Genomic DNA, 9,027 nt, shown 5'->3' on the forward strand with positions numbered 1-9,027 from the left:
CCCCTGAGCATGGAGTTAGTATAGCTGTGAGTAAGCCAGGATTACCTATGACATTCTTCTCTGAATTATGTTTTCCTGGAAAAGATGACATACTTGCATCCTGTGTACCTGGGAAGCAGTGAGACATGAATGTAGCTTGGAGTAGTGCTGACTGGTACACTGTATCATCCTGAAAATAAGAAGGTGTATAAGACACATGCAGGTATTCCCTGCTGAAACTCCTCTCCTACATTTTTATCAAAGAGCAGTCCTGGGTTCAGCAAGAAGTAGATAGGCTATAGATGTTGACATATTAGCTGAACCACTTGCATCAGGTACTCCTGATCCTGGTACTCATCTTTCTCATCCCCTTTCTGGGAAGCAACACTGGCTGTGAAGAGCAGATATTATAAAAAGATTTCAAATCTGATTTATCAGAGTATTTTGAGAAGCAAATATGCATTCTACGTACAAAAGACAAAGAGTTGAGTTTCTAGGTTAAAAAAAAAAAAAAGGCAGTTTGGAATGGACATGTGTTAAAGCCAAGCCTCTCCATAACTGTTGGTCCACTCTTTTTCTTTTGCTCTTGTTGAAATAAGTGGAATTAGTCCTTTTACTGCTCTGTCTCCATGAATCATTCATAGACTTTTGGTATTTTTAAGTGTTACTTGCGAATAAAGTGATGTAATCACCAAAATACACAAAACTTAGCATGAATTTTAATCTCTTAATTTGTCTAAGACTCATTTTCTCTTTCCATTGCTTTGTAACTGTTTTAGCTCCTACTTTGCATTGGAAAAGTTGTAGCATTATGACAAGTAGGTTAGCCAGTTGTATAATTTCACTGCAATGATTCATGGAAAAGTGAGACAGAATAGGAATGACAAACAACAAAACAGGGATTGAAGGAGAGTCAAAAAAGATGTATTTCCTATAGCTGGCCAGATTATAAAAAGAGTCAGATAGGGAAAACAGGAACTGGTATCCTTAAAATGAGGATAAGTGTCAGCTAACTTCAAGAGTTTATGTTCTAGCAATAAAACTTTAAACATCTTGGTAATTATACAAAATAACACTTGGAAACATAAAGAAGTACAGATACATTGAATGGAAGAAACAAATTCTCATTGTTGTGTTTATTAGTGTAACGACTTCAAGGCCAGTTGGCAGAGTGCTTTCGTTAATTTATGCCTTTGTATTGCAGATCGATAAAAATCCCAGCTTCAGGACCTTCTTCAGTATTTGCGGCTGTCATCCTTTAGCAGATTCCTAAATCTTTTAAGTAACCCAGATTGTTATGTAAACAGTTACCTCTGAACAAAGTCCCTGTTAGGTCTATTTCACTGCTGATATGCTAGAACTGTGTTTTTCTATCTTGGAAAAGATGTAGTTTTGAATGTTTTAATTATGGTAGGTAAATTTAGATGATACCCTGAACAGTACAGAGGGAAAAAAAATTAAGACAAATTCTGGAAACTGGGTCTTAGTTTCCTCTAGGGACATTTTCAAATTCATGTGACATCTGTAATACTGTTTATGCAAGTTTCATCCCTAGAGCAAAGAGGATTTGTATTGTAGTTTTGACTTGTTATGAGATTTGTAATATCAACAGTCTCAGTGAAACTGGATCAGATCAGATGGCTTACAGAGGAAGTTCACTTTCTGCATGATGATTTCCTTCTGTGTTGAATCTTTGAATATTCCGAGAAAAACTGGTGTTGGTTAGTGGAAAAATGGTCTCTTTCCCCTTGATATTGTGTAGGCTTTGGCACTGCAGTAGAAGGCAAAGGAAGGGGAGAAGCTGGGAAGCTGACACTCTGTAGAGAGTGAAAATAGAGAGGTAGGTGTGATTGCATACCTTGCATGTGCGATGCGCCAAATACTCCTTTTGTGCAGGAGTCTCTGAATGAGAGAAACTCAGGCTGGGATGTGGGATGTTTGTAGCACTCTGTTACAAAATTTGATGTGAAAATGAGAACTTTATGAGGTGAGGTGGAACCTTCAAGTTGATGTACGATGTGAGGTTGTATGACACTAAGCAAGTCTGCACAGGGAATGCTGTAATGCAGACAGTAAAATAATAAACATAGCTGAGGAAAATAGCTCGTAGACATAAGCAGAACATGGCTTTAACTCAGTGGCTTTTCTCACCAACTCAGGCATGGGTTAGCTACACCACAGGAAGCTGCACTATTTATGTTTTTGATTTAATACTATGTTCAGGTACCGTGATAATGAACACACATAAATGCGTATATAGATTAACGAGGGGCATTAACCTTTGTGACAGGGAAACAGAAGAGGATTGTCCAAGCATTGAGCATTCCTGTAAAAATATACAAGCTTTGCTCTGCATGACCTTTACTATTGCTAGTCTCAAGTAAAAGAATGAGGCTTATACTTTATCCTTTGGGTTGATGGAACTAAAGCGCAGATTGCCAAAAAATATTCTATTATACCATCAAAGGAACTTGGGCCTTGACTAAAAGATAAGGCCTTTCATGTAAGCCTTATCTGTAGGTTTCTGTATCTTCTTCATCAGTTGCAATTGCTTCTGAATAAAATGAATGGCAAACATTGTTACTGAAACTAGGGAAGTAATGCATCTCTTGACTCTTAAAGAAATGGCAATATACTGGTTAAATGTGAATGATGAAAGATGTTTTATCAAGTGTGTTCACCATCTGCAACCCTATCTCTGTTGCCAAGGAGAAAGATTCAAACAAAAAAATTAGGACTGCAGGAAGAGGTATGTTCAGCAAAGTTCTGTAATCCTGAGTATTATTTTCTTCCAGTTACAGTTCCCAAAAACAGTTTGGTCCTTTGTGAACAGCACTGACAATAAGAGGACCAGCTTCAGTGATAGAGGTGGGGATGCGGGTATTCCCTGGTCTTGTTATGCTGCTGTTGAAAGAAGGCAGCAGTAATTACTGGGATAAAGAATCTTCTTCCTTATTAATGGCTGCTCTCAGCTTCTCATTGTCGTTATGGTGGCTAAGGACAAGAAGGGAAAGAGTACGAGAAGGAGCAGTCCCTGCACTCCTATAATGCTAGATGGCAGAGTGGGCTGGGAACTGGTGGCAGATGGAGGTGTTCCAGGTCTCAGAAAAATCATTGTAGTGAACATGTTCATTGATGAAAGTCAGTTCATAATTAGGCATTTAAGGATTCTTACCATAGGCTTTTAACGAAGAAGTTAGCCAAATGGGATTGTTAGCAAAGAGATGTTACTGCCATTAGCAGTGTTTACAGCAGTAGCAGGAGCACGTCTACAGCAATTTTGCTTGTTGCAGAATTGACTTCAGTAGGGGTTTAGGGCACTCAGCATATTGTTGGGTGGGCTGTCAAAGTGAGGAGTGATGAACTGATGCGCACAGTATTGTTAATTTGGATAAGAATGTTGAAATGACTAGAGTGGATCTTCCTAAAACTTTAAAGGCTTGTGTTTGTGCTATGTGTACCTTGATAATCAATTACAGGGAGTAAAATAAGTGCAATAACTGAATCAAACAGGAATGCCAGACAAAGCAAAAGTCAGTCAGGAAAGGGTATTCATACTTTATTGTGTAGCTGAGTTTAGGAGCTAAACTAGGAAAATATGTTTCTTATGGAGGTAGTCAGTTAAAAGGTACTTTTGCAGAAGAAATCAAACTAGAAGTCTGTATTTCTCAACCAGTTTCACAAGAAAACTAGGTTTATAGCATAGACACCCAAATTTAGATGCCTAAAGAAGACTGTGTGAATACTATCCTACAGCATATGTTGCCATAGTCACAAGGAAGACAATCTGTATCCCTTGAAGTGTTTCTGTCTCATAATGATTTTGATAACTGTTGTAATGTTGGATGTTCTGTAGAAACAAAATAATCAGTCCAATAGGGGTATTTTTTTTATATCCAAGTATATGATTAGATTTTTCTGTAAAAGAGCCAATGAACCAGTACATGTATAAAGCCTCTTTATGCTTCAAATGAACCCCCTTTTAATTTCACCCACATTGATACTCAGAACTGTGATTCAAAGAGTACTCAAGAAGACCATTCAGACTTTTAATGTGCCTTTTCCATTAAACATCTCTTACACCCTCTGTATTATCCTTTGTTTTTACCACGGTCATGTTGCATTTCTTTTCCTGCACTGTGCCAGATGTGTGATATTCAACCTCTCTCTGCATATTTTTTATTTAGTAGGAAAGGAAAAACTCCCCCCACCCCATTCCTCTGCATGGAACAAACATGAAGTAGGAATGCTAACTGATATAAATCCATTGCAAAGAGCCTAGTGTTAAGAGGAAATTAACTTTCTTCCACTAAGGTTAAGTTGAGATTGTTCATAAAAAGATGTCTTACTTCGTTAAAAATCCAGTTGTTACTAGCAACAGATTGGATATGTTATGAAATACACTACTGGTCTGCTTAATGCATGATGCTAAGTAACTGTTATGTAAATTTTGCTGCCACATCTCTTGTATTACCTGGAAGCAGTTGCTTTATAGGAAATTTTAGGGCCTGCTCTTTATCAGTAGAACTACATTGACTTGGCTGGAGTTAACTTGGGTGCTCTGCTTACACAGAAATAGGCCAACATAACTCTAAAGCTGCCATCCAGTTGGGTGGGAATTCACCTCTTATTCAGAGCTCCACGTTGGTGGAGCCTTCAGTCTTTACCGACTGCAGAGCAGCCTTTCTAATGACTTTTTCAAGGCTGTAAATCTTTCCATGTCAAATTATTGCGGGTGGTGTTTGCAGAATTAAATCAACATCAAATTTGTCCGTTGCTTAGCTAGGTCACTGACCAACCAGCTTTGCAGGCTGTGATCATGTTGTGTGTTCTGAAGGCTTATTAAAAGATTTGATGTGTATTTCATCTTCATTAAATGAGTTTGAATCTCAGAATTAAAATCTTCAAGCCAAGCTGAGAGGTCTCATTGTGCTCTATATACTGCCTAACCCTGGAGAGTGCAGGCTCCAGCGTTTATGCAGAGAGCCTTGGAAATAGGACATAAAAATCCATGACTGACAGCTGTTTTACAGCAAGAACTCAGATTTTTATTTTTTTTTTAGCAGATTTGACTAAATTCCTTATCAGCAGATTTCTTAGTTTCCAGTTAAGTCAATTGCCAGTAAGCTGGTTCAGAAAAAGATTATACCGAAGTGTTTTTGAATATACGGAGTTGTTCCCTTTGTGAATTTCAGCCTTCTGGCTGTCCTGAAACACTCAACACACATGACACAGAAGACAGCTTTTACCCTTCAGAAAGGATGCATACCTCACCTTTCAGAGTGTAAAATACTGAGCAGAAGAAGAGGGGAAAGAGAGGCAGGTAACTAACAAAGTGGGTAAAAACTACTAATCAGTCTGACTTTTCTGAATTAGGTATTATTAAATTATTTCGCTGGTGCTGCTCCATATTGCTGTGTGGACAAAAACTTAATCAGAATTTTTTTTCCCCATATCAAATAAGACCTAGGATAATGTAAATATTACACAATATGCTGGGTTTGCTGGAGTCTGAAGGCACCACACTTTAATTTTATAATTTAATTCTGTATGAACCTTACAGTATCAGCATTGAGAATACTGCAACTGGGTATGCAAGATAAACAAAGTAATGTTGTATTTCTGAAGCTTCACAAGCTTTATAATAAAATATTTTTAAAATATAATAAATGAGATATGAGTCATACAGCTTGACTGAATGCTATTTCAGTTTAATGGCAGACTTTTTTTTAAAGAACCTAAACTTTCTTTCACGGGGCTGCTACTGAGCACCGGTAATTTTATGTGCAGCCCCCATGTGAAAACTCTTGTAGTTGGTTGTATTTTGCCTTTGACTTCTAGAAACCTCAGCCAGTGTTAGGTCTGCTGTGGCTACACATGCAATAACCACAGAAAGCTGTTTCAAACCACTGATCAAAGTTCCATCTCTACTGGTCATAGTTTTAACGTTGCCTTTTTTTTTTTTTTTTAATCTCTCATTTTCTTTTTGGCTTTCAAAATACAATAGAATAGAAGTTATGTTTTTAAGAAAATATTTTTTTCAGTTTCAAGTGGTACTGGGAGTGACTGACAGACTGCCTCTTTAGCTCTGAGTTTGGACACTGGTCCAGGCCACATGGGGCTAGAGCAACAGGTATCATGAATAATTGCATGGTTTGATAGCCGGTAGGATTCCAGTTACTGCAGTAGCCTGAAAATGTGAATAATTTGGCTCATCGTTCACAGAGAGAGAGCTGGGAAAGTCTCCAAACTGAAATTTGCATTGGAAGATATTAACACTGTAAGAGTGACTAAAGAAAATTTCGTTTGAAGTCCAGGGATTGCCCTCTGTTAAGCCAGATACTTCTCATCTTGTCCGTACGTCCCTTCAAATCTTGCTTTACTTCAACAGGAGGATTTTCTGTTCTACGAACATTGGGAAGTATTAGGAGATTGCCTAATCTGTACCTGCTCTGTGACCATCTTCAGTCTCTCCTCTTCCCCTCTGAAATTTTTAAACAACCATTCAGAGAATGGATTCTCTTGATAATCTGCTTTTGCCAAATAACAGATAATGCTGCAAGGTGGGGCTGAGCAATAAACATGAAGACACTTCATAATACTCTGCCTGGTTATGCTGTGCAGCTGGGACTCGAGCCTCTTTCAACACAACGAAGCAGCACCTTTGCAGCCTGAGTCATGACTGCAGCATTCCCTGCCTGTTCCTGCCAGGATCATGATGGCTCCGAGAGGCTGCTCTCATAAATCTTCCCTCTCTGAAGGCTGCCTCCTTGTGTGTGGGTCCTCTTTGTGGAGGATCTGAATCAGCGCTGGAAAAGGCAGCATCCACTGCTGAGAGATAATGGTGAATTGGACTTCAGCAATTTTTTTGGCCACTCTCCCACCTTTTGAGGTCTAAGGGAAATCTTAAATTGCTGCAGTCTTTGCTTCACTGTACCTTTGTTTTTTTAACCTTGAACAGTATTTTGTAGTGTCTCTGATGAGACACATGCAGGGTTTCTTTGTCGTAGCAGGAATTCCAGGCAAGAGACTTCAGGTGTAATCTCACTGGTTTTAACAGAGTTATTTGTTCACTGTTAGAGCAAGATAATGATAAAAAATCATTGCTGCTGTTTAATACCCATGAGCTCAGGTTGTCTGGATCCTGAATATAGGACTACCTGTCTTCAGTGTCTAGATACTTGGTAGTTGTTAACACCTGCCATCTAATGGGGTGGTTAGTGTAGGGTGGCTCTCTGGTGTCAGGCCGTCATGACACCACTGTGACTCCGTATGATGGGAAGTTTGTGCCTCATCCAGCCCAGAGACATCAAGGCACAGTTAAGATTTGTGTCATTGTGATCTCTGCTGAATAGCACCCATCACCATCAGATGACGTGAATCTGGACAGCTGTCAGGAATGCCTGGTGTGTAATGTCCAGGGGCACAGGCAGCTCACCCAAAGGGCCCACGCAGCCTGGGGCCATCTGACATGGGCATTTCATGTGAGGTGGCCGGGCAGGGGTGCATCACCTTCCTCTGGGACCTCTCAGCTGTGATCGCCATCCTTCACACAGAGAGCCAGCTCACTGTGTCGGTGTGAAGCTGGTGTCTGTGGGTGCAGAGCAGGCCTGGAGCACCAGGGTGGTGGTGGCATGGCTGCCTCCAGCCCCACTCTCCAGCCAGAGTGGGTCGAGCAGCCTGTGTGGCCAAGATAGCTGAGCCACACAAGTGCACTTTAACCAAGGACAGAACGTTAAGAACTCAGGCACACATAAACTTCACAAAGATTGTAGGATTTTGTCAAAAGAGAGGGCCTCCAGTTCAGAAGAAGGCTGGTGAACTGGCAGATTTCTTTTTTCTATGGGTGTGCATGTGGTTTGGAAAAGAAATTGCTTAACTGTAGAGTTGTTTGCGGGGGGAATAGAGAGAAGCGAGGGCTCATTTTTGCTTTAAGAAAAGACACGTAAGGTGGAGGTGTTGACAGAGACACACACTCTGAATTTATAATCAATTTGACACCATCATTCTCCTTTCCTCATTTGTTTTTAGGAGTAGAGAGAGAGCACCTAACAGGGACTGTTTAACACAGATGCAAAGTGAGGCAAGGTAAGCCCAAAAGCTGGGCCACAAACCGAGGGCAGCTGATGGGCACAACCCCATTCTGCTGTGCAGCTCAGCAGCAAATGGCTTGGCCCCTTTTCTCCTGAAGGTGCTTTCTGATTCTTTTCTGTTTCTTTCTCACTTCTGTGTACTTTTCTTCCTAACTCCTTCTTCAGGTTAAAGAAAAATAACATCCATTTATTTTAATGGCCCATATTTCTGTCTGTTGCACATTACATCTGTTTCTGTACAAACTGTTCCAGTTCAAAGGGGAACGGTTCTGAAAGTGGTTGGTCTCCACTTGTGGATGCTGATGTTTTGTCTGCTGAAAAATTGACTTTTCTGGTCACTGGTAAAATGCATTTGGATGGATATGGAGCATCTGTTCATAACTTGTCAAACAGATGGAGCCAACTAAGTGAAAAAGCATTTTGTGCCCATAGCCCCTTTAAAGCATCGCCTTCCAGCTGCTTCTTTCTTTAGAAAGGCTATCTTGCAGAAAACCTACTGAGTATCTGGAATTCTTAATAATAAATCCAAATGCCCATACCGAGATGCTGAATTAATTACAATACTAAGTTAGTCTGGTTGGAGTCATCTGACTGATTTTCTGTACTGCCTAAGCAGACGCAACTGTAAGTCAAGATTCATTTGAACTATTTGCCTACTTTGCTGAAAAGAAGGTTAGCTCTAACAGTAATAGTAAAAGCCATGGATCTTGTTGTGAATGAGTATGATAGTTTACATACAGGAGTAGTAAATTAGAATACGGAAATATTTCTTCTCCCAAAGTACCAAAAACAGAGATATCCAAGTAGGCTGAAAGGCAAAGTATCTTGAAAAATAAGCAACAAATTCCCTGTACATAAAATATAATTACATGTGATTAGAATTGCTCACAAAAGATGAAGTTTCAGTGTAAAGGCATTCTCACCTTCACTTACCTGGGTAAAGGGGCTTGCTTAC

General features: G+C 39.8%; 1 protein-coding gene and 1 long non-coding RNA gene across 6 annotated transcripts in view; one reads left to right on the plus strand and one right to left on the minus strand.

Annotated features, from left to right (window-relative positions):
• PRKCE (protein kinase C epsilon) overlaps window positions 1-9,027 on the plus strand; it is a 301,037-nt gene that overhangs the window by 49,921 nt on the left and 242,089 nt on the right. The gene's annotated exons all lie outside the window — the stretch shown is intronic.
• LOC308193489 overlaps window positions 1-9,027 on the minus strand; it is a 68,611-nt gene that overhangs the window by 18,803 nt on the left and 40,781 nt on the right. The gene's annotated exons all lie outside the window — the stretch shown is intronic.

The sequence above is a fragment of the Anser brachyrhynchus genome, assembly GCF_964034855.1.
Source record: "Anser brachyrhynchus genome assembly, chromosome: 3".
Lineage (NCBI taxonomy): Eukaryota > Metazoa > Chordata > Aves > Anseriformes > Anatidae > Anser > Anser brachyrhynchus.